At 30.0% G+C, this 27,107-nt stretch overlaps 1 long non-coding RNA gene and 1 pseudogene across 1 annotated transcript in view; one reads left to right on the top strand and one right to left on the bottom strand.

The window, feature by feature from the left end:
- LOC145280039 (uncharacterized) overlaps nt 1-17,540 on the top strand; it is a 61,476-nt gene extending 43,936 nt beyond the window's left edge. The window contains exons 2-3 of the long non-coding RNA XR_013868532.1: nt 9,732-9,861; nt 16,988-17,540. This is a non-coding gene — a long non-coding RNA (uncharacterized LOC145280039). The remainder of the gene's footprint in view (nt 1-9,731; nt 9,862-16,987) is intronic.
- LOC145280460 (5S ribosomal RNA) lies at nt 8,776-8,892 on the bottom strand (annotated as a pseudogene).
- Nucleotides 17,541-27,107: the final 9,567 nt, after the last annotated feature.

Below are 27,107 nucleotides of genomic sequence, written 5' to 3'. Positions count from 1 at the left end.
TCAGCGATGAACGCAACGGCAAAGACGTCACGTTTTTCTTTTTGTTTTGTTTTTTTTCACGTTCTTTTCCTCCTTTGTGGTACGGATTCGAGTATGCCTGCCAACTACCGCTTTTTTTTTTTATTTATTTATTTTGCTCAACACACATCTCCAAACATCCGGGCAATGCCAGGCACCTAGGCTAGTCAAAAATGTAAATCAAATTCTATACAAATATGATATATTTAAATTTCAAATAGGATGTTGCGTCCAATATTATGGTCCATAAAAATCCTATAAAATACTACAGTACAAATAATTAATATACAAATATGATATATTTAAATTTTCAAATAGGGATGTTGTGTCCAATATTATGGTCCATAAAAATCCTATAAAATACTACAGTACAAATAATTAATATACAAATATGATATATTTAAATTTCAAATAGGATGTTGCATCCAATATTATGGTCCATAAAATCCTATAAATTACTACAGTACAAATAATTAATATACAAATATGATATATTTAAATTTTCAAATAGGATGTTGCGTCCAATATTATGGTCCATAAAATCCTATAAAATACTACAGTACAAATAATTAATATACAAATATGATATATTTAAATTTTCAAATAGGATGTTGTGTCCAATATTATGGTCCATAAAAATCCTATAAAATACTACAGTACAAATAATTAATATACAAATATGATATATTTAAATTTTCAAATAGGATGTTGCGTCCAATATTATGGTCCATAAAATCCTATAAATTACTACAGTACAAATAATTAATATACAAATATGATATATTTAAATTTTCAAATAGGATGTTGCGTCCAATATTATGGTCCATAAAATCCTATAAAATACTACAGTACAAATAATTAATATACAAATATGATATATTTAAATTTTCAAATAGGATGTTGTGTCCAATATTATGGTCCATAAAAATCCTATAAAATACTACAGTACAAATAATTAATATACAAATATGATATATTTAAATTTTCAAATAGGATGTTGCGTCCAATATTATGGTCCATAAAATCCTATAAATTACTACAGTACAAATAATTAATATACAAATATGATATATTTAAATTTTCAAATAGGATGTTGTGTCCAATATTATGGTCCATAAAAATCCTATAAAATACTACAGTACAAATAATTAATATACAAATATGATATATTTAAATTTCAAATAGGATGTTGCATCCAATATTATGGTCCATAAAATCCTATAAATTACTACAGTACAAATAATTAATATACAAATATGATATATTTAAATTTTCAAATAGGATGTTGCGTCCAATATTATGGTCCATAAAATCCTATAAAATACTACAGTACAAATAATTAATATACAAATATGATATATTTAAATTTTCAAATAGGATGTTGTGTCCAATATTATGGTCCATAAAATCCTATAAATTACTACAGTACAAATAATTAATATACAAATATGATATATTTAAATTTTCAAATAGGATGTTGCGTCCAATATTATGGTCCATAAAAATCCTATAAATTACTACAGTACAAATAATTAATATACAAATATGATATATTTAAATTTTCAAATAGGATGTTGCGTCCAATATTATGGTCCATAAAATCCTATAAAATACTACAGTACAAATAATTAATATACAAATATGATATATTTAAATTTTCAAATAGATGTTGTGTCCAATATTATGGTCCATAAAATCCTATAAATTACTACAGTACAAATAATTAATATACAAATATGATATATTTAAATTTTCAAATAGGATGTTGCGTCCAATATTATGGTCCATAAAATCCTATAAAATACTACAGTACAAATAATTAATATACAAATATGATATATTTAAATTTTCAAATAGGATGTTGTGTCCAATATTATGGTCCATAAAATCCTATAAAATACTACAGTACAAATAATTAATATACAAATATGATATATTTAAATTTTCAAATAGGATGTTGCGTCCAATATTATGGTCCATAAAATCCTATAAATTACTACAGTACAAATAATTAATATACAAATATGATATATTTAAATTTTCAAATAGGATGTTGCGTCCAATATTATGGTCCATAAAATCCTATAAAATACTACAGTACAAATAATTAATATACAAATATGATATATTTAAATTTTCAAATAGGATGTTGTGTCCAATATTATGGTCCATAAAATCCTATAAATTACTACAGTACAAATAATTAATATACAAATATGATATATTTAAATTTTCAAATAGGATGTTGCGTCCAATATTATGGTCCATAAAATCCTATAAAATACTACAGTACAAATAATTAATATACAAATATGATATATTTAAATTTTCAAATAGGATGTTGTGTCCAATATTATGGTCCATAAAAATCCTATAAAATACTACAGTACAAATAATTAATATACAAATATGATATATTTAAATTTTCAAATAGGATGTTGTGTCCAATATTATGGTCCATAAAAATCCTATAAAATACTACAGTACAAATAATTAATATACAAATATGATATATTTAAATTTTCAAATAGGATGTTGTGTCCAATATTATGGTCCATAAAATCCTATAAATTACTACAGTACAAATAATTAATATACAAATATGATATATTTAAATTTTCAAATAGGATGTTGCGTCCAATATTATGGTCCATAAAATCCTATAAAATACTACAGTACAAATAATTAATATACAAATATGATATATTTAAATTTTCAAATAGGATGTTGTGTCCAATATTATGGTCCATAAAATCCTATAAAATTACTACAGTACAAATAATTAATATACAAATATGATATATTTAAATTTTCAAATAGGATGTTGCGTCCAATATTATGGTCCATAAAATCCTATAAATTACTACAGTACAAATAATTAATATACAAATATGATATATTTAAATTTTCAAATAGGATGTTGCGTCCAATATTATGGTCCATAAAATCCTATAAAATACTACAGTACAAATAATTAATATACAAATATGATATATTTAAATTTTCAAATAGGATGTTGTGTCCAATATTATGGTCCATAAAATCCTATAAATTACTACAGTACAAATAATTAATATACAAATATGATATATTTAAATTTTCAAATAGGATGTTGCGTCCAATATTATGGTCCATAAAAATCCTATAAAATACTACAGTACAAATAATTAATATACAAATATGATATATTTAAATTTTCAAATAGGATGTTGTGTCCAATATTATGGTCCATAAAAATCCTATAAAATACTACAGTACAAATAATTAATATACAAATATGATATATTTAAATTTTCAAATAGGATGTTGTGTCCAATATTATGGTCCATAAAAATCCTATAAAATACTACAGTACAAATAATTAATATACAAATATGATATATTTAAATTTTCAAATAGGATGTTGTGTCCAATATTATGGTCCATAAAAATCCTATAAATTACTACAGTACAAATAATTAATATACAAATATGATATATTTAAATTTTCAAATAGGATGTTGTGTCCAATATTATGGTCCATAAAAATCCTATAAATTACTACAGTACAAATAATTAATATACAAATATGATATATTTAAATTTTCAAATAGGATGTTGCGTCCAATATTATGGTCCATAAAATCCTATAAAATACTACAGTACAAATAATTAATATACAAATATGATATATTTAAATTTTCAAATAGGATGTTGCGTCCAATATTATGGTCCATAAAATCCTATAAATTACTACAGTACAAATAATTAATATACAAATATGATATATTTAAATTTTCAAATAGGATGTTGCGTCCAATATTATGGTCCATAAAATCCTATAAAATACTACAGTACAAATAATTAATATACAAATATGATATATTTAAATTTTCAAATAGGATGTTGCGTCCAATATTATGGTCCATAAAATCCTATAAAATACTACAGTACAAATAATTAATATACAAATATGATATATTTAAATTTTCAAATAGGATGTTGTGTCCAATATTATGGTCCATAAAATCCTATAAATTACTACAGTACAAATAATTAATATACAAATATGATATATTTAAATTTTCAAATAGGATGTTGTGTCCAATATTATGGTCCATAAAAATCCTATAAAATACTACAGTACAAATAATTAATATACAAATATGATATATTTAAATTTTCAAATAGGATGTTGTGTCCAATATTATGGTCCATAAAAATCCTATAAATTACTACAGTACAAATAATTAATATACAAATATGATATATTTAAATTTTCAAATAGGATGTTGTGTCCAATATTATGGTCCATAAAAATCCTATAAATTACTACAGTACAAATAATTAATATACAAATATGATATATTTAAATTTTCAAATAGGATGTTGCGTCCAATATTATGGTCCATAAAATCCTATAAAATACTACAGTACAAATAATTAATATACAAATATGATATATTTAAATTTTCAAATAGGATGTTGCGTCCAATATTATGGTCCATAAAATCCTATAAATTACTACAGTACAAATAATTAATATACAAATATGATATATTTAAATTTTCAAATAGGATGTTGCGTCCAATATTATGGTCCATAAAATCCTATAAAATACTACAGTACAAATAATTAATATACAAATATGATATATTTAAATTTTCAAATAGGATGTTGCGTCCAATATTATGGTCCATAAAATCCTATAAAATACTACAGTACAAATAATTAATATACAAATATGATATATTTAAATTTTCAAATAGGATGTTGCGTCCAATATTATGGTCCATAAAATCCTATAAATTACTACAGTACAAATAATTAATATACAAATATGATATATTTAAATTTTCAAATAGGATGTTGCGTCCAATATTATGGTCCATAAAATCCTATAAAATACTACAGTACAAATAATTAATATACAAATATGATATATTTAAATTTTCAAATAGGATGTTGTGTCCAATATTATGGTCCATAAAAATCCTATAAAATACTACAGTACAAATAATTAATATACAAATATGATATATTTAAATTTTCAAATAGGATGTTGTGTCCAATATTATGGTCCATAAAATCCTATAAAATACTACAGTACAAATAATTAATATACAAATATGATATATTTAAATTTTCAAATAGGATGTTGTGTCCAATATTATGGTCCATAAAAATCCTATAAAATACTACAGTACAAATAATTAATATACAAATATGATATATTTAAATTTTCAAATAGGATGTTGTGTCCAATATTATGGTCCATAAAATCCTATAAAATACTACAGTACAAATAATTAATATACAAATATGATATATTTAAATTTTCAAATAGGATGTTGTGTCCAATATTATGGTCCATAAAAATCCTATAAAATACTACAGTACAAATAATTAATATACAAATATGATATATTTAAATTTTCAAATAGGATGTTGTGTCCAATATTATGGTCCATAAAATCCTATAAAATACTACAGTACAAATAATTAATATACAAATATGATATATTTAAATTTTCAAATAGGATGTTGTGTCCAATATTATGGTCCATAAAAATCCTATAAAATACTACAGTACAAATAATTAATATACAAATATGATATATTTAAATTTTCAAATAGGATGTTGTGTCCAATATTATGGTCCATAAAAATCCTATAAAATACTACAGTACAAATAATTAATATACAAATATGATATATTTAAATTTTCAAATAGGATGTTGCGTCCAATATTATGGTCCATAAAATCCTATAAAATACTACAGTACAAATAATTAATATACAAATATGATATATTTAAATTTTCAAATAGGATGTTGTGTCCAATATTATGGTCCATAAAAATCCTATAAAATACTACAGTACAAATAATTAATATACAAATATGATATATTTAAATTTTCAAATAGGATGTTGTGTCCAATATTATGGTCCATAAAATCCTATAAATTACTACAGTACAAATAATTAATATACAAATATGATATATTTAAATTTTCAAATAGGATGTTGCATCCAATATTATGGTCCATAAAATCCTATAAATTACTACAGTACAAATAATTAATATACAAATATGATATATTTAAATTTTCAAATAGGATGTTGCGTCCAATATTATGGTCCATAAAATCCTATAAAATACTACAGTACAAATAATTAATATACAAATATGATATATTTAAATTTTCAAATAGGATGTTGCGTCCAATATTATGGTCCATAAAATCCTATAAAATACTACAGTACAAATAATTAATATACAAATATGATATATTTAAATTTTCAAATAGGATGTTGTGTCCAATATTATGGTCCATAAAATCCTATAAATTACTACAGTACAAATAATTAATATACAAATATGATATATTTAAATTTTCAAATAGGATGTTGCGTCCAATATTATGGTCCATAAAATCCTATAAAATACTACAGTACAAATAATTAATATACAAATATGATATATTTAAATTTTCAAATAGGATGTTGTGTCCAATATTATGGTCCATAAAATCCTATAAATTACTACAGTACAAATAATTAATATACAAATATGATATATTTAAATTTTCAAATAGGATGTTGCGTCCAATATTATGGTCCATAAAATCCTATAAAATACTACAGTACAAATAATTAATATACAAATATGATATATTTAAATTTTCAAATAGGATGTTGTGTCCAATATTATGGTCCATAAAAATCCTATAAAATACTACAGTACAAATAATTAATATACAAATATGATATATTTAAATTTTCAAATAGGATGTTGTGTCCAATATTATGGTCCATAAAATCCTATAAAATACTACAGTACAAATAATTAATATACAAATATGATATATTTAAATTTTCAAATAGGATGTTGTGTCCAATATTATGGTCCATAAAATCCTATAAATTACTACAGTACAAATAATTAATATACAAATATGATATATTTAAATTTTCAAATAGGATGTTGTGTCCAATATTATGGTCCATAAAAATCCTATAAAATACTACAGTACAAATAATTAATATACAAATATGATATATTTAAATTTTCAAATAGGATGTTGTGTCCAATATTATGGTCCATAAAATCCTATAAAATACTACAGTACAAATAATTAATATACAAATATGATATATTTAAATTTTCAAATAGGATGTTGTGTCCAATATTATGGTCCATAAAATCCTATAAATTACTACAGTACAAATAATTAATATACAAATATGATATATTTAAATTTTCAAATAGGATGTTGCGTCCAATATTATGGTCCATAAAATCCTATAAAATACTACAGTACAAATAATTAATATACAAATATGATATATTTAAATTTTCAAATAGGATGTTGCGTCCAATATTATGGTCCATAAAATCCTATAAAATACTACAGTACAAATAATTAATATACAAATATGATATATTTAAATTTTCAAATAGGATGTTGTGTCCAATATTATGGTCCATAAAATCCTATAAAATACTACAGTACAAATAATTAATATACAAATATGATATATTTAAATTTTCAAATAGGATGTTGCGTCCAATATTATGGTCCATAAAATCCTATAAAATACTACAGTACAAATAATTAATATACAAATATGATATATTTAAATTTTCAAATAGGATGTTGCATCCAATATTATGGTCCATAAAATCCTATAAAATACTACAGTACAAATAATTAATATACAAATATGATATATTTAAATTTTCAAATAGGATGTTGCGTCCAATATTATGGTCCATAAAATCCTATAAAATACTACAGTACAAATAATTAATATACAAATATGATATATTTAAATTTTCAAATAGGATGTTGCGTCCAATATTATGGTCCATAAAATCCTATAAATTACTACAGTACAAATAATTAATATACAAATATGATATATTTAAATTTTCAAATAGGATGTTGCATCCATAAAAATCCTATAAAATATTTTAAGGAAACTAAAAGTTGGAGAATATTTATTAATTGATACCCAATTCTTCCAATTTCACCAAAATGGAAGGTTTTATCTGAATTTTCATGAAGGGCTTCAATCCCCTTTCACCCTTTTTGTATAAATTAAATCAAGCCAACATTTGGACCTCTTATAGCTTTACAGCTATATTCTAAAATCCATAATGATCTGTTAATTAGTTTAGCAGTAAATCCTGTACATGCAAATATATAAACACTAGATGAATATCTGCCTCAGAATGGGTCAATGTAATTCCTCAAAGTAAACAGTTTTACACTACTGTCGCGTCCCTTGCACGAAGATTAAAATCAAAATATAATGATACTAAACCTTGTGTCTAGAATCCTTATTCCAATTTTTATTAAAAACCGTTAAATAATTTGGATTCTAGAAAATGTTTACAATTTAAGGCTTAAGCTTAAGGAGTCTTAAGAAAAAAATTGAAATTAGAGAATCTTACTTAAATGGTGTCTAATGACTATGGAACAAATTCAATGCAAATCTGAAATACTTGAATTTTCAAATGAGAAATTGTATCCATATTATGCCTCCTAAAAACTGAAATTTGGGAAATATTTATTAATTGATGTCTAATGTCTACTGTTAAAATTTCACAAAGATAGAAGGTATCAAAATTATCGTTAAAATTCACCCTTTCCATAGCCCTTGAGCCCCTGGAGGGGCATAGGCCATCTACAACTTTGTAGATGCTTTTATAGCGAGGAGTTCTTTTTACAGGGTGAGGGTGCTGGCTCCACGCTCAACCTTCCCAGAAGGTACATACAGCGCCTAGCCTTCCCAACTGGTCACCCATCTGGTACTGGCTAGGCTCAACATTGCTTAACTTCAGTGATCTGGTGAGAACTGGTGTGTCAACGTGATTGTGCCGTACAGAATCCACCCTTTGCATGAAATTAAATTAAACTGAATATAGCCCTTATTGCCCACTCTTCTGCATAGAAGCTGTGTTCCAAAATTCATAAAGATTGATTAATTAGTTTAGGAGTGAATCCGATACATAGAAATATATAAACATATGGACATACCTAGCTTACCTACATGTAATCCACAGCAGTAGTATTCACTAATTTCATCAGCCATGACTGGGTAGAATTTCTAAGTAATTCTCCATTGTATTCTGAGAATTGAACCTGAGAAGAGTGTAACGTACAACAGAATTTTACCAAGTACTTTATCCACTTGGCTATCCTTTTAGACAATTTTAGAATAAATTTTAGGAGCCTTAAACTTTTTTTTTTTTTTTTTGGTCGGACTGAAATGTTGTGGTAAAAAAAAAAAAAAAACAACTAATAGGAGAACAATAGTCCAAACAATCTAAATAATACAAACAAAGATAATTATCAAGCCTCATCTCAAAAATATACACACATACCATCTTACTACTTAGCACTATCTATTAATTATAATTATTGTGTTAAATTTTATATTAGGCCTGCTTAGTAGGTGATTGTTGCATATGCGCTGCTTCTTTGGGTCATCTTACTCTCCACTATTCTTCTCTGTCGTTAATTTTAACTTCATCCCATAAGAGTAAATGATTTTCCTTTTCCCTTCATATATCGTAAGCTATACCTGGCTTTTCAATATCTTCCTTCATTACATCTTTTCAATGTTCTTCTAACCTTACTTTTAGTGGACGACGTGTCTTACCTTTGTTTTCTCCTTTTTCCATGGAATCTTATACATAAAGTTCTTAATTATTTTCTCTGTAGGGAGCTTGACTTGCACAGGATGCTTTCAAAAAGTTAAGTCGCTTTTGGATACTATGCTGATATCATATGGATTATATAATCTTGGAGTATTTTCTTCATATAAAGTATATAAACTGTGGTGAGTTTACAGGTAATGTCCTTTGGTGTTTGGTTCAGGTTTCTTGGAGCTGATGTCATGCTCTCTGGATCATTGTTTCGGTGGAGGGTTTCTCTTAAACGATTCATCTCGTCTCGATGTATATATAGGGTGTCCCAAAATGATTTGACACATTTGTTTGTCAAAAAAAAAAAATAAATAAATAAATAAAGTAACAATTAAATAAAGAAAATATCTTTATTGTTTTTTTATTTTATTTCACACAGTCTTAAATATTAAATTGGCCAAATAATTACGATCATTGCTAACACAATTGTAGACGTTCACAAAAGTTTTTAATAATTCGGTGGATCATTTTTGGTGGAATAGCAGTAATTTCAGAACGAATACCTCGTTTTAATTCTTCAAGAAATCGAGGGGGGAGGGGCTGCTGAATACGTTTGACTTCAAATATTCCCATAAAAAAAATCGCAGGGGTTTAGATCAGGTGATCTTGCGAGCCAACCAATATCACCATGCAAAGAAATCAAATGATTTAGGAACATTTCCTTAAAAAAAAAACAACAAAAAAAAACTGCATAAATACAAATATAAATGAATTTTGACCTAATTAAAATAAAATAGCATTCTACGTACATTAAAAAAAAAACTTTTTTAAATTTCTTTTTTGTTATTCAATTTTTTTTTTTTTTTTTTTACCTACAAATGTGTCAGATCATTTTGGGACACTCTGTAGTACTATTAATATATATTGCTTTTGCTCAGTGTTGTATGTAATGGACAATCCTTTCTTTACATTATGTAGACGGTGAGAGTTGAAGTTTAGATATTGTCTAGTGAAGAGTTGGCTTTCGATATACAGATGACATAACCCCCTGAATATTGTGAATTATCAACATATCTAGAAATTATCATTTGTTATACTTCTTTTCCATCATTATATAGATGGATGGATTGAGTTGAATAATATTTGAACATTTTCTTGATAAAGCCAGACTATAATGTGTCATTTACATATCTGTTATGGGACCGTTACCTACCCATTGATAGACTCTTCTAAATACTATATTAATCGAGAGCCAAGTACTCTCGGGAACAGAGGACTGTACCAATATCGGACTGACAAGTAAGCCTAGCTTATATCATTACTTTTCTCTGTATCTTGTTCCTTTTTTCAATATATCTCTTGAATTGGAAGCCATGTTTAATTTCAGAAGAGTTTCCGATGAGTAGTTATTCTGTACAAGTCCTGGAGATGAAGAATCTTCCATTGGTAACTCTTCTGTACAGTACCTTGACTTAAATATTTTGCAGGCAAAAAGCAAAAGATCCCCACAGAAAGAGAAAAGTAAAATTACACGACCAAATATTTACGACAAACAAAGCATGAATAGATGAAAGAATTTACCACCAGGTTATATTGATGGTAAACTATAGAACAAAAAAATTTATCACCCTAAAGAAAACAACACTACAGCTTTATTTTAAAACTTTTATTGAAAAAATCAATTCAGGTAACTTGATTATATAGTAGAGCTGACATCTATTCAATGTAGCTGCCTTCAGCCTCAATCACCATCTCAATACTGGTCCGAAACTTGGAGTATGCCTTTTCTACAAACGCCAGTGGGAGCTTGGCAAATACTCAGTGGTTGCAGTGATCAGGCTGGCTTTGGTGTTTTGGAAAGCCATGCTGGTGATGTTCTCAACATATGACCAAACAACATAGTCCAACAGGTTCAGGTCGGGAGAGGAAGGGGTGACAGTGAGAGAAGGATACAAAATCGTAGCACTCCTCCTGAAGCCAAGCCTAGATCTCTTTGATTGCACCAGGGGGTCAATACAGTCTTCAGCACATCCAAGTACACTTTGGTGTTGACTTTCAAGCTGACTTCAAAGATGTGAGGTGGCATGATGCGGCCCTCGCTTGAAATCACACCAAAGACCATAACTGTGGCCAGAAATTTTTTCATCACTGTGGACACGTCCCTGTTATTCGTAGCAATCCAGCGATGCATTTTGAAGATGCTGGCAATGGTCTTGTTGGCATAACTTGGATTGGTAGTGCATAAGTTGTACAGCGGCGCATCTCCGATCTTGCTCGTTGAACATTTTGTCACTTTCAGACATGATAGAAGGCTCTTATCACTCTTGGGATTAGTACACAACTGGCCAACTAGTAGATGGTCTGTAAGAAAAATAGAAAACTGATTTTCATCAAATGGAAATGGAATTATGTCGTCTTTTCTAGGGCAACAATTTCATCGTTCCATCCAGCACACTGGATGAGGAATAAAAGAATCCCAAAAGACTAACTCTAACATGTGCAATGTGTGTGATAGTGCACTGTTATTTCTGCATATCAGATAAATAAACATTATTCCTGTGACCAGATCACAAGCAAAATAAGCCTGGGTCTGGTGTTGCCACATACACCAATAAAACTCCCAAATATCAGCCAATAAAAATTTTTACTATTATGAGATTTTACATAACGGTGAAATGGTGAAAATGCCTCTGACAATAAGAAAAGTTAAAACAACTAAAACGTTAAGTAATCTGAATTATTCATTCATCTTCCTATTTACCAAACTTGTGCTCATTGATAGAACATAATTTAATGTTTTGTTTAATCATTGCAGACATGGTCTGTTGAATTTCATTCTGCATCTGATATTATCTGTTATCGATAACACATACATATACATACTTTATTATTTTAGATATACATAAAATCATCAAACTATGTGTCTGTAATAATTAGAAATAAGATTTAATTATGCTTTATTCCTGGGCATTTGGTACAAGCTGTTCCTACCCAGCTTTGCCCGAGTGGAGGAATTTGCAAAATTTACAAATATATGAGAGAAATAATCTATGTTATTCTCTGTTTCTCTGCTCATTATAGCCAACATTGGTTCACAGGTTTATGGTGTTTGTTGCTGGTATTGGAACTGTCTAACGATAACTATCTTAGCTAATGTGGACCGTTGTCAAGTTCTGCGTTTATCTGGGATGCTATGTGTTCTATGGAAGGAACCGGCACCACCTATTCTGGATGAATGCCACCAAAATCAAAGTCAAGCCTGGTGTTATCTATTAGCAAATATCTACAAACTCTGATCAAACAGCATTATCTATTCTCTTCTTAATCATAGTAAGATAAGTCCTTCAAAAATGAGAAAAATTATTTATTAGTTTCAATCAGGGTTGCAGAGTCGGAGTCGGAGTCGGAAGGAGTCGGAGGTTTTAGCTGGAGTCAGAGTCGGAGTCGGATTTTCAAAAGTACAAGGAGTCGGAGTCAGAGTCGGAGTCGGAATTTTTTATTCGACTTCGACTCCTTAAGTCCAATGAATTAATTTTTTTACATGGTTTTCCTGTTTGGTTTTACCTTTTTTTTTTAATTACATTTTCTAACCAAATAAGGCACATTGCCAATTTGATGTAGGGGGCTGCTATCAGGGATCTAAGTTTCAGGGGTACTATGTAGTAAGATGTCTGTTTACATTACACTTGAACTTCTGCATGTCAGTACAGTTGGGAAAGCAGGAAACTGGAAGAGAATTCCAAAGTCTAGCAGTTCTGGGGAAGAAGCTATAAGAGTAGAAGGCTTTCTTACACCTCGGGATCTCTATTGTGTAGGGGTGGGACTTTGCTGCTTTTCGGGTTTGTCGGGGGGTATTTTCATCGAGGAGGTACAAGAGCTTGTAGTTCGTCAGAGCATCCACCATTAAGATACTTGTAAAACAAGCAGAGGGATGCAACATTTCGTCGATAGGGCAGGGCAGCCCTGCCCTATCGACGAAATGTTGCATCCTTCTTATCTTAGATAACAGTTCAGGACCTATCAAGTTGGTGACTCTCTTTAGAACACTATCCAGGAGCGAGAGACTAGTAGCAGATGCATCAGTCGAAATGTGCAGCAGTACTCGATACATGGGCGAATGGTGGCTTTGTAGAGGTACAGGATACTTTCAGGCGTAAGTAACTTTCAAGCATGGTAGAGAGAGAGCCCATTTTCTTCACAGCAGTCCTGGCAATGATCTCAATGTATTTATTCCAACTCATGTTCCCTGTGAATGTTAAGCCAAGGAGTTTGAAGTACTTTCAGGTAATGTATCTTTAGCCATAACCATTGGTGGTTGGTAAGGTTTCATGTAATTCTTAAAGGAAACGAGCTTTGTCTTGGCAACTTTGAACATCAACATGGGATTCTTTCATTTAAGAAGGATTTAATTATGTTAAGTAATCGTCCAGTAATACCATAGATTTTATTTTCATGAGAAGACCATCGTGTCATACCCTGTCAAAAGCCTTAGATATATATAGGGCTACTGCCCTCCCCTCCCCTGCCGTATTCAGTGCTTGGTATATATGTTCAGAGATTACAGTTAGAATATCTGCAGTAGAACGGGCTTGCATAAATCCATATTGATGGTCAAACAGAAGTTTAGCAGGTGTGAGGTAGTGGACTAGAGCTTGATTAATTAAAGACTCAAATATTTTGGCGAAAAAGCGGGAGGAGATTAATTGGGCAATAATTTAATAGGTCAGTTCGTTTGCCAGAGATTTTGTAAACTGAGTTGAAAGATCAAAGTTCGTTCCGAGTTTTAAAGTTCATGAATAGGCATGTGTTTACTGACAATTAAGCCAGTAAACAAACGCATATTCATGAACTTTTACTGCCCCTTATTTGGGTCTTCTTTGATGAGCGTTTGAAGAGTAGAGACAGGCTGGCAGGTCTCAGGAAGAACTCTGAATTTCTATTCATCAAGTCTGTTTTCTTGCTTATAGAATTTCACACCGGATTACTACATTCACGTATAGGTGTTACTTTTTGAGGTTTAGAAATATTTAATTTAACACTTTCATTTTTAAAGAAAGTGACGAAAAGGGTATATTGAAATGGATTGGCGAAAGAAAGAGGGTAAACATTCAACATAATTTGCATTTTAGCATTCATCCGAATCGCATTAAGATGTAAAAATCCCACAATAACAGAAATGAAAAGGAAAGAAGAAGAAAGAGTAAACAAAACGAAGAAAAAAGTGCCAACTCAACCACAGGATTTGGGGAATGAGATGAGAAAACATGAATTAACAAACAAAATATATTTATTCATCAGCAATTTTATAGAAATATAAAATATACTTTGAAAGACTAAAGTTTGTTGAGAAGTTTTAAAGTTCTTGAATAAGAAATAGAGAAAGTTTGTTTCTAAGTTCCGTTGTGGATATGTGTGCATGTGTTAGAGAGTTTAACCTCTAGGTGGCACGTGTGTCACTGGCGATCGATCATCAAGTGTAAAAGGTTTTTCAGTGTTCCTCATTCCAGTTTCCTATGATGGGCATTTGGAGAGTTGAGGCAGGAGTTGTGGTGTCCAAGAAGAACTCTCAATTTCTGTTCATCAAACCACTGTTTTATAAGCTTGTAGAATTTCACACCGGATTACTGCATTCGTGTATAGGTGTTACTTTTTTTGAAGTTTCGGAATATTGTCATTGGTTGAAAATTCTTTGATTCAACACCTTCATTTTAAAAGTTGGTAGCTTTAGGAAATTACAAAGAAAGCATTTGCATTTTAGCATTCATATGAATCAAATCCAACATCCCAACCAAGAAAGAAGTCATCATCATCATCGTCATCATCATCATCATCATCATCATCATATCTCTTATGAATCCGAAGATTCTATTGTTGGCATTGGTTTCCCCCGATACTTTTCTAGTCAGAATTCCTTCTAGGGAGACATTGGGTAATTATAGGTGGGACCACGTGAAAGTTGACAATATTCTAAGTAAAAGTGATTTTTATGAAATAAACTGGATTCGAACTTGGAACATACAGGTCGTCAGTGCATATCATTAACCACTTGACCGCAATCACCTCCCAAGACAAAAAGTGAAAAGCAAAGAAGAAATCTATCAGAGAATATAATGTTTATAGTAGAGAATCTAATGAATCTGATAAAAGCAAGTGAAGCATGCATGGTCCCCCGTGAGTGCACAGTAAACGATACATGGAAAAATTACTAAGTTCAGCATTGGCTCCCCCTACTATTTAGCCCCAATCCTGGTGAAAATGAACAAACGGTGAAGTTTTAGGCCTTAACATATGTAAATTTGAGTTCTGCACCATGCAAAAAAAGGAAATAACAATCATTTGCGCCCCCCCCCACCAATTTAACTCCAAAAGTCCCCAAGGCCTTAACATATTTAAATTTGGGTTCAGAACCATGCAAAGCTGCTAAATAGACATACACAGAAAATTTGGGACAAATATGGTAAAATAGTCCCAAAAATGGAATACATATTTCCTATGAACCCACTTAGCAACAAAATCACACCCCTTCACTATTGAGGTTGCTAAATGCAAGAAAGCTTTCTACTCTAATAGTTTCTTCCCTCGAACAACTAGATTTTGGAATTCCCTTCCTGCTACCTGCTTCCCTGACTGTACTGATATGCAGAAGTTCAAATGTAATGTAAGCTAACATCTTGTTAATCTTTCTTAGGCATGGTCCCAATTAGTAGCCCATAACATTTAAGTGGCGATATACCTCGTTTGGGATAAAGGTGAATAAAAAAAAAAACTGAAAAAACATAGGTTGGTTGGTTGGTTGGTTGGTTGTTTTTGTTTTACGGCATATCAACCCTTTTCGGGTTATTTAATGCCGAATCCAAAGATTTTGAAGAAAAATTTTTAATAGAATATATTTGTTGTTTTCAAGTCGGTTTCTATTTAACCCATAGTTGGAACCCTAACAGGTACTACCACTCCGGGTCAGAGTGGACTTGGGAGCAATGGTAATTAAAGGGTGGCTCCACACTCCAAAGCCCACAAGTTGGGGCCTCACCACTGGATATAGTTTAAGGTCATATCCAGGACACCCATTGAGGGACTTTTACCCTCTGCAGGGGGGCAGTCGGTGTATTCTAATGCCCCACCGACAGGGCCAGAAAAAACATAGGTAAAATTAAATAAGAGCATGAATTTTTTTACACAATATTCAGTCTCTTATCTATTGTAAGAAATTCTGCAGAAATAAGTAAGCACCTCATTAGTTGGTTTGACCGCCCACGATTTTGTTTGGACCAATCAGATTAATCGTTGTTATTAACTGCAAAGTCGTATTTTGGTGCTATTTTTCTGTTTCAGGTGGTGTCAGTTTTCTTCAAGACAGCAGGCTGAATGGATGTGGAAAACTCATCTCCTTATTCAAGGCATGGAGCCTCAAAACCCTTTTGTCTCATTGAAACGTATTAATGCCCTTACGAGGGGCCGAAATGTTATTATCTAACACTAAAGCAAGCACTAAAGCCCTTATGTCAGGTGAAATATTATATTCTTCACACACTGATGTGCTCTATGATTGGACTCACTTTTATGAATACTTATTTAATGTCTCTCCAAGACGATTTTTAAGGTCTACATTTTGACCTGCCACTTGTCTGCCATTTGGACGTTTTTTTACAGTATCCATGATGACAACCGAACTCAAAGCGTTCACCCTTGGAAGGCATTACTTAAACTACATCGATCTGCTGCAACTATTCTTCAAACAACATGGAGTCTTGAATCCTGCAAACGCGAAGATAAACATGAACTATTACCCTTTATGGGTGTTACCCACTCTGTTCCGCAGAAAGCTAAAGATGGCACATCTTTTGCAATTGGATCTTTACTTTAATAAAATCTACAATGAAGTTTAAAGGTGAACCTATTATGATTTCTAATAGTCTTTCTTTCATTCTGCCAAGAGCAAAACCGAGGTGAGAAAATATCTCACACTATCGCTGTGGTTTAATTTATTTGTTTTTATATCTTGCCCTAAAATAGTGGGCCAAACAAAATTCACTCAAGAACCAGATTTAGATTGTGCCCCGTATAAGATGGCGGACTAAACTAAACTCGGTGCTTGTTAAGTCGACAGATTGAATTTTTAATATGTGGTTTTCAGCAAAAAACAATATTACGTACTTAACTGTCATGTCGAAAATAGTAATAGATCCAAAACTTACAAAAATGCATCGAGTAAGAAGTTATTTATAGTTAAAAGTAATTTTTATGGAAAATTGGGTAAACTTGCATTTTTCTTGGATGTTATAAAATAAACAGTGCAGAGTTTACAAACAGGGGACATAACTTGGAACGAATATCTGATATTACTTTTTTATGGCGTGCAATATTTGTTGTCTATAGTGATAGACTTTTTTTTTTTTGTTTTTACATGGAAGTCACCAATTATCAAGGCCCGGAGGCCACTCTGGGATAAGGGTTATTGTGTGTACAGTAATCAATGGGATAATATCGTAGTAATCGTTAGTAATGGAGATCTCATAAAATGTCTTACTTAAGGGGGCGGTTTATCAGGAACTTGTTTATGTTGGACTTGAAGATATCCAAGTTGTAGTCACGTGGGAAACAGACAAACGGAACAGAGCTTTGTTCATGGAATCTACATTTTGATTTAGGCACAGATAAAGAGTGGGGAAAATTACTGACAGTGGTTTCAACTAGATGGGTGTTTTTCGTGAAAGATTGGCAAGGGGGATGAGAGATTGGAGCTCAGACGAACACTTCCCATGGAAATAACGATAAAACAAGGATAGGCTCGCAACGTCCCTTCTGTGGGAGAGAGGGTGTAGGGAAGAGAAAAGGGCATCCCCCACTTGGCTACAAGTCTATTTTATACTCTGTCAAAGCAGGATAGGCTGTTTTTAGCAGCTCCTGCCCAGATTTGGCAGCAGTACTCCATCCTTGGACGTACTTGGTTTCTATATAGATAGAGAATTGCATCAGCAATGAGATATCTACTGGAGCGGTTAAAGGATCCCACCATTTTTCCAGCGACCTTAGCAACAGATTTGGTGTACATGTTCCATTTCAGATCAGGAGTAAAGGTCAATCCCAGAAGCTTGTCAAAACATAGAACCTCCCCAAGACGAGAGCCATCCATTTCAATCGATGCCAGATGAGGATCAGAGCGTTGGTGATGTAAAGATAGAAGCTTGGTTTTAGATGCATTAAAAGTAACCAGCATAATAGCAGGTGTTCTACTCAATGAATTTTTGTAATTTTTGAACATGTTACTATTTTCGACATGGCAATTAAGTATGTAATATTGTTTTAGCTTAAAACGATATATTAAAGGGAAAAAAATCGATTTATCGACTCTATCTTAACAAGCACTTAAAATTCACTTAAGGACCGGGTTTAGTCTGTATGCCGACTCCTGATTTAATACATATATTATCCATTTTCAATTAAAAAAATTACTTAAGGAATACATGTTTTCAAGTTTTAGACTGATTTTCAAAAGATGGAAGTAAGAAATGGGTTTTAAGCTTGGACACATGCTGAGTAACATTCTTTTAGAAAATCTGTTGTTACTTTTAAAAGCTAAATTTTGGACAGCCACCCTCCCTGCTACTATTGGTGTTGAACAATCCTTTACTTATTTCCCTTCATCGACCCCCCTCCCTCCTCTCTAATAAAGGTAGGCAGTGGCATGTTAAAATTGATAAATGAATGTAAAGGACATTTCAGATGCTCTCTTAGGTGAAACTTGATAATATATCTATATATCTATGAAAGTGAAAGTGTGTGTGTGTGTGTGTGTGTGTCTGTGTGTGTGTGTGTGCATTTCCCTATGCAAAAACTCTGTCAATTTTCAGTCTACAGACTCGAAATTTGATATACAGGGTACTGAGATTTGGGAAAATCTTTGTAATCCGTTTTCAGTTTGCCGGTGATGCAAAGATGTCACGTTTTTTCCCGTTCTTTTCCTCCTTTGCGTACGGGTTCGAGCCTGCCTTCCTACTACCACTTTTTTTTTTTTGCTCAATATACACCTCCAAACACCCGGGCAACGCCGGGCACCCATACTAGTTAAGAATATATATATATATATATATATATATATATATATATATATATATATATATATTTAAAAGATTGTAGCCATAAACAATTGTGGGTTTTTCAGCCTTTTATCATAATTTTTATTTTAAATTATTTTTATAACGCGTTTCAAGCTTTGTTTCGCTCTCTTCAGATATTTTCATAAAAAGTTGTTTTTTTTAAACGAGTTTGAAATGTTATTTTTACATCTGCTGATACTAAATGTGTTTTTCAGAGTGATGTGGTCTCAGACATTCTGTCCCCTGTTCCCAACAGTAAGTGTTGGTAGTGTTCAGTCAGAGTTAAGTTCAAAGAGGGGGCTTTTGGTCCATTTGGTGAAGGATTTTATGTTTTTTTTATGACTTTCTTTCCCCATGTATTGCACACACACACACAATCACACACAGATACATATACATACATGTACATATATGCACGCACGCAGGCATGCAGGTATATACACATATACACATGCATATACACAGAAATACATGTAGGAGCATATATATATACATACCCACCTACACACTCACACACGTACTCACACACATCCACTCACTAATATATCACACACATATTGTTAATTATTATTTTTTTTTTTTTTGTCTTTCCCAATCAAAACACGCATGCATACATGTACTTAAACTTCAACCAATATATATGTAAGGTACAGGTGTATGAATATATATGTGAGTGTGTGATTGTGGGTGCGTGTGTCCATATATATATGGGTGGATGGATGTATACGCATCTGTATATGTGTGTGTGTGTGTGTATATATATATATATATGTATGCATATATATGGGTGGGTAAATGCATTCGTGTGGGTATGTGTGTATATGGATGTATGCGTATGTGTGAGCCCCTGCATATGTCTCTATATATATGTGCATATGTGTGTGTGTATGTATGTGTGTGTGCCTGCATACATATGCGGATGTATGTGAGTATGTATGTATATACATGTATGTATATATATGTATGTGTGCATGCATATGTATGTGTGTGATTGTGTGATTGTGTGTGCGTGTATATATCATCTCCTACCTATTCTCCGTCTTACTTGTGTGTGTGTGTGCGCGTGTATTTATGTTTGAATGATTAAGTACATGTATGTATGCGTGTTTTGATTAGGAAAGACAAAAAAAAAAAAGATTTAACCAATATGTGTGTAATATATTAGTGGGTGGATGTGTGTTAGTACGTGTGTGAGTGTGTAGGTGGGTGCGTACATATGTCTGCTCCTACATATATGTCTGTGTATATGCGTGTGTATATGTGTATATACCTGCCTGCCTGCGTGCGTGCATGCGTGCGTGCGTGCGTATATGTACAGGTATGTATATGTATGTGTGTGTGATTGTGTGTTAGTGTGTGCTATACATGGGGAAAGAAAGTCATAAAAAAATATAAATACATGGGGAAAGAAAGTCATAAAAAAACATAAAAACCTTCACCAAATGGACCAAAAGCCCCCTCTTTGATCTTAACTCTGACTGAACACTACCAACACTTACTATTGGGGACAAAATGTCTGAGACCATATAACTCTGAAAAACACATTTAGTATCAGCAGATGTAAAAATAACATTTCAAACTCTCATTTAAAAAAAAAAAAAAACCTTTTTACGAAAATATCTGAAGAGAGCGAAACAAAGCTTGAAACGCGTTATAAAAATATTTTAGAATAAAAATATGATAAAAGGCTGAAAAACACACAATTGTTGATAGCTACACTCGTTTAAATATACATTTTTTTCTCTCGGTTGAACTACACAATCATCACTTTATATATATATATATATATATATATATATATATATATATATATATATATATATATTCAATTTGTCTTTACATAAGCAGTAATTTGTTGCTACGCAATCATGAGCATGTTTCAGTCTTCTAGAATTGAGTAACTAAAGACCTCTTCACGCAACAACGCTTATTTCCAAAAGCGGAATTCCTAATGAAAAACGAAAATTAACTTTCAGCAAAAGAAGGGTTTTTTTCTCTGTGTGTGTTTTTTTTTTTTTTTTTTTTTTTTTTGTAAACGGGTCATGGAAGTGAAGTTCAGCTGCGCTGAGAACAGAGAATGGACTGTGATTGATGAAAGTATGATAGGTTATGAAAAGGAGGGGGTTGTAAAGAGATAGGTTTTGATACTCAAAAATTTTACCCTAAGCAAGATATGATGAAAGTAAAGATAATTTTCGCGAAAATATGTTTTTTTATATCCACTTTGTTTCCATTCGTAGCCAAGAGTGACCAACAAAATGATGTTCCCTTACAAAGAGAAAATGTTATATATATAATAATATAAATATATAAGAAATAAATGTTACTATAATCAATAAAATTTACTTTTATGCTAGAAAAGTTCATTGGTTTGTATTTTTAAATGATTTGTACAAAAAAAAATTTTTTTTTTTAATTCACGAACCGGTTTAAAAAAAAAATAAAATGGCAGTGACTTTGAAATGGAGAGCCCCGTTTTCAATTTGAAGGAAGGACACCTGGGCATTCTGTGTTAACAGTTTAAGAAAGTTCCGTGAACGTAAGAAATATTTATAAACATATTTTAATGTTTTCCGTTATTTTGTGCTTGAGGAATATTCCATTATGGCATGTGTAGTTTATATAAACATTCCTTTAAGTAGTTATCGCCTCAAATTTCGTTTTAATTTCGGTTCGCTGAAATTATTTCAAGTAAAGAGCATTAAGTACATGAACTGAACTTTTATTGACTATGGTAACATTTATTTCTTATATATTTATTTTTTCGGATAGTCGTTTGTTGGCTTTTCTGCTAAACAGTCTTACTAAATAATATCGACAAAATATCGAAAAACAAAGAAACAGAAACAGTTTTGAAAAATAATGAAGCTTTACTTACTTTAGTAAAATAACCCGAAACAGCAAAATGGGATATTAAAAAAGTAAACACGTAATTACTTTAGTTTTTTAAAGCAAAGGATCGATATAAATATGAATAAGAAGAAAATGGCGCCCTTTTCAAGCAGAACAGTTTCGTTACAGTTTTACAGTATTAAATGGTGTAGTATTTCGCCGTCGGATTCAGAGTTGTACTATTGTAATGTAAAGAACAAGCAGAAAGGGTTGTAATCAACTGAATTCCTTCTAGTACACTGACAAAAAGAACTTAAACAGATATATAAATAAAAATAAAAAGGTTATGTGAATGTTTTTAAAAGACACGTAATTACATGAGCAGAATTTTTTCCCTTCTTTTGACACGATAACAAGTAACGTTCTTATTTTTTATTATTTATCTATTTATCTATTTTCGAAAGAGTGCCACGTGCAAGTGGAGAAGAAAAAAAACAGAGTTATGCAAAATTTGTGTCGAGAATTGTCTCTCTCTCTCTCTCTCTCTCTCTCTCTCTCTATATATATATATATATATATATATATATATATATATATATATATAAATCAATACAAAAAATATATAAATGTTTATATCTTTTCTGTATTTATTTCTTATTTGTTGATGAGTAAGAATAAAAAAAGTCTTTTGAAAAAATAAAAACGTTTCTTTCAAAAGCATATAATTTTCGACCGATTCTTTTGTTGGGAGTATATATATATATATATATATATATATATATATATATATATATATATATATATATATGTATGTCTATATATATATATATGTGTGTGTGTGTATATATATGTGTGTGTGTGTATATGTATGTGTGTATATGTTTGTATGTGTATATATATGTATATATATATGTATGTGTGTATATATGTGTATGTGTATATATATAAATATATGTACGTGTATATATATATGTATGTGTATATATATATGTATATATATGTATGTGTATATATGTATGTATATATATATGTATGTATGTATATATATATATATATAGCTTCTTAAATAAAGATTGATATATAATAAGAAAATATATTTCTACAGAAATATATATATATATATGTGTGTGTGTGTGTGTGTGTATATATATATATACATATATATACACACATATATATATATTTCTGTAGAAATGTATTTTCTTATTATATATCAATCTTTATTTAAGAAGCTCAATGTAATTACAGAGCAATATAGAGAATAAATGACAAAAAGTTATATTCCAAAATTCATGATATTGACCATCTTATAGTTTATTCCTTTAATTCAGTTGACTTATACAATTCTTGACAGTATCTGTTTCGTAGTGCAAGATCAATCACTTAATTATTATATCAATCAGTGAATCTATTATACCCTTAACTCGTCAGAATAAATAACAATAATCAATCCGTCAAAAGGAATTGAAATGTGATTTGACATGGTAAAAATTTGAAAATTGGAAGAGAAGCTGCAGATACCTTTATATTTTTTCCATTACACCATATTGAATTTTAGCATATTTACATCGTAAAATATGCTTAAATATAATATTTTGAGTAATGCAAATATCGTATTTATTACTATATTATAATAGCATAGGTACTCGGCATTGCCTGGGTCGACATGAAGTTCCGTTTGGAACACACCTGCTCTTGCTTGCGAATATTTGACCATGTTTGCTATTTGACGTGTTTACAAACAACCAACGCCATGTGCTTGTGCCAATGTCAAGGGCAAATCACTGGTGTCACTTGAAATGTGTGCCGATCGTCGCTAGTTGTCGTCTTCTGTTTCAGGGTATCTATTCTTTACTTGATCCAAACATGAAAACGTAATCGACCAAAAATAGAAGAAATATGTGATACCCTCTTCACCAGGTATTTCGGCAGAAGGGATACAAAGAGAAGTTATTCTTTGGATATTGCACATTGTTTATTGTCCGTGCACGCCCCCCCCCAAAAAAAAATAAATAAACGAATTAAAACAACATTTGCTTCAATAAAAATAGCAGCGAGTGCTCCTGCGACCAAAAATTTTTTTTTTATAAAGGCACTTTTTTCACTGTCTTTTTTTTTTTTTTTTCGAAAATAAAGGAAATTTTCGAGGAGTGGGGGTATAAAAGTGTGGCTTAAGTTTAAATTCTCAGAACAGTCAAAGATTCTGAATAGCAGTTTCAACAATAATAAAGACAAACAAATGAAATCCTTTCAGTTTATTCCTAAGTGTTTTTTTCAATATTTAAAAAAGAAAAGCAAAACATTTTGATGTCTACACAAAATTATTTTTATCACGCTAGAAACTTATTGAGATTACCAAATTATTTTATTTGGTAAAGAGTTTTTGTTATGTTTCGAAGTTTCCAGACGAAATAACTCTAGACCTTTTTCTAAAAAGTCGATGTTGGAAAAAGTAATTCCAAATAAATTAGATTAAATATATTATCAATATAATTGTTATAAAAAGTTTATTAAATAATAATCTTAAACAGATTACTTAAAACAATTCTCTCGCTAGAAACAGTAACATACAGCTATTAAGTAAAATCGATTTTCCTTAATGTAATACGCAAATGAGGTTAACTCTTAATCGTATATTTTTTTACATACTATATATATAAATGAAATAGTAAAGGCATGGACCTTTTGTATATATTAATCAAATTTTGAACAAACAAATAAAAAAACAAACAGGAATATGAATTTATATATATAGATTGGACCCAATATATAGTAATGATTTAAAAAGTTAAAAAAAAATTAATCGTGTGCCACCAACGAGAATCGAAATCAAAACGTTTAGCTTACGATTTACTTTTTTCTTTGAAGTTAATACCTGAGCTATGAAGACATGTTTGCTGCAAGGCTGAAAATTAAAATATGAACCAATAGCTATTACATTATGCATGTATATCCATAATGTCATTATATGACCATCACCTGGCAAATTCGATATTTTAATTTTCGCACTTTTGCACCGATTTTTTCCTGGCTAAAACCTAAATATAAAGTTTCACATGGGTTTGAATACCCTATATATTAACTTTCATGTCTGTAGACCAAAAACTCACAGACGAGTCTGGTGAGCAACACTTTAAAACAAATATATATACGCATACATAAATATATATAGAAAGAGACTTGTATTTACTATAACCTTTTTACACAAATATATATATATATATATATATATATATATATATATATATATATATAGCAAAAATGGTAATTAGTAAAAACCTGAAGAAGGTGCTCAATACTACTGCAGAACAAACATATTTTTTAAAATTTTATTACCATTTTATCTGTTTAGTGAGACATGTTTCTGTTACCGAATCGTATCAACGATCCAGCAACTTTGTCAGACTTGACCAGAAGTGGTTATTATGATTTGGAAAGACAATATTAGAAGAAGACAAAGAAAAAAGGGGGGGGGATCAGCCGAGTCAAATGCATATCTTATCTTTCTTTTAATAATATTATTGGAATTCTTTCCCCATTTCCTTGTACCTATTTGTGAATTATTCCACGGATTTTTGCCTTTTGGATTATTTTGGACCATCTTCCAATTACACGATTCCATTGGATTTTACTTGTGCGAATGGAAATTTAACTAACTTTCTTGGATTTGCATTTTTGGATTTTATCGTCATTGGATACTTTACCTTTCACCAGACTATATATTCACATATCACTTTTTTCTTCACCATATTCCCTCTGCTTCACTTTTTGTTATCAATTAAGTATTAGGACAAATCCAAACATTATGTCGTTGGAAAATTTTCACAAGAACAGCTTATCGGATATTTTAGAAATAGGAAGGGAGATAACTCTGTACGTTCGAAATTTTAAAGTTTTAGTTGTAATTATAAGTTACCAAAATCCTAATATGTCTTCAGAACGATGAAAGGGAAGTAACTCAAGCCGTTCGATGTTTCTAGGTTTGGTAGGATTCCTAATATGCATCTACTTCTAAAATATCCGATAATCGTAAATCTTAATAGTAAAGAACGAAAGAAAATAAAAAATAAATAAAAAGTAGATTGAGATCCTTAATTTTAAATGAAGAATGAGAATGAACTAAGTATAAAGTAATGTTAAACTTTCTTTCCTTATTGTATAAGTTTTAAGCAAAAATTGTTCTTAAATCAAATAGGTTAGCCAGTAGTTTTGCAAATAAACAAAGCAAAGTCCAGATATGAAACTAGCATAGAATCGCAACAATTTAACTTAGTTGACTAGTCCGGATTAAAAAATAATTAAAATTAAATAAAGAAATAAAGAAATTTAATTTAAGAAATAAATGAATAGTATTATTAAAACATATTAAATGGACATAGGTAGTTAGTGGTAACATCGTATGATTTTTTTGTTTGAATTTTTTTAAAATGGAGATACGAAAATAGGTAAATATACAAATCTTTAAAAAATACTTTGCAAGGATGCGATATAGGTAAAATACTTTCGCTTATTTTCTTTTCCTT

Source organism: Euprymna scolopes, chromosome 7 (assembly GCF_053919585.1).
Source record: "Euprymna scolopes isolate OS-2025 chromosome 7, ASM5391958v1, whole genome shotgun sequence".
Lineage (NCBI taxonomy): Eukaryota > Metazoa > Mollusca > Cephalopoda > Sepiida > Sepiolidae > Euprymna > Euprymna scolopes.
Note: the sequence above shows the minus strand (reverse complement) of the source record. Positions and strands in the feature narration are given on the sequence as shown.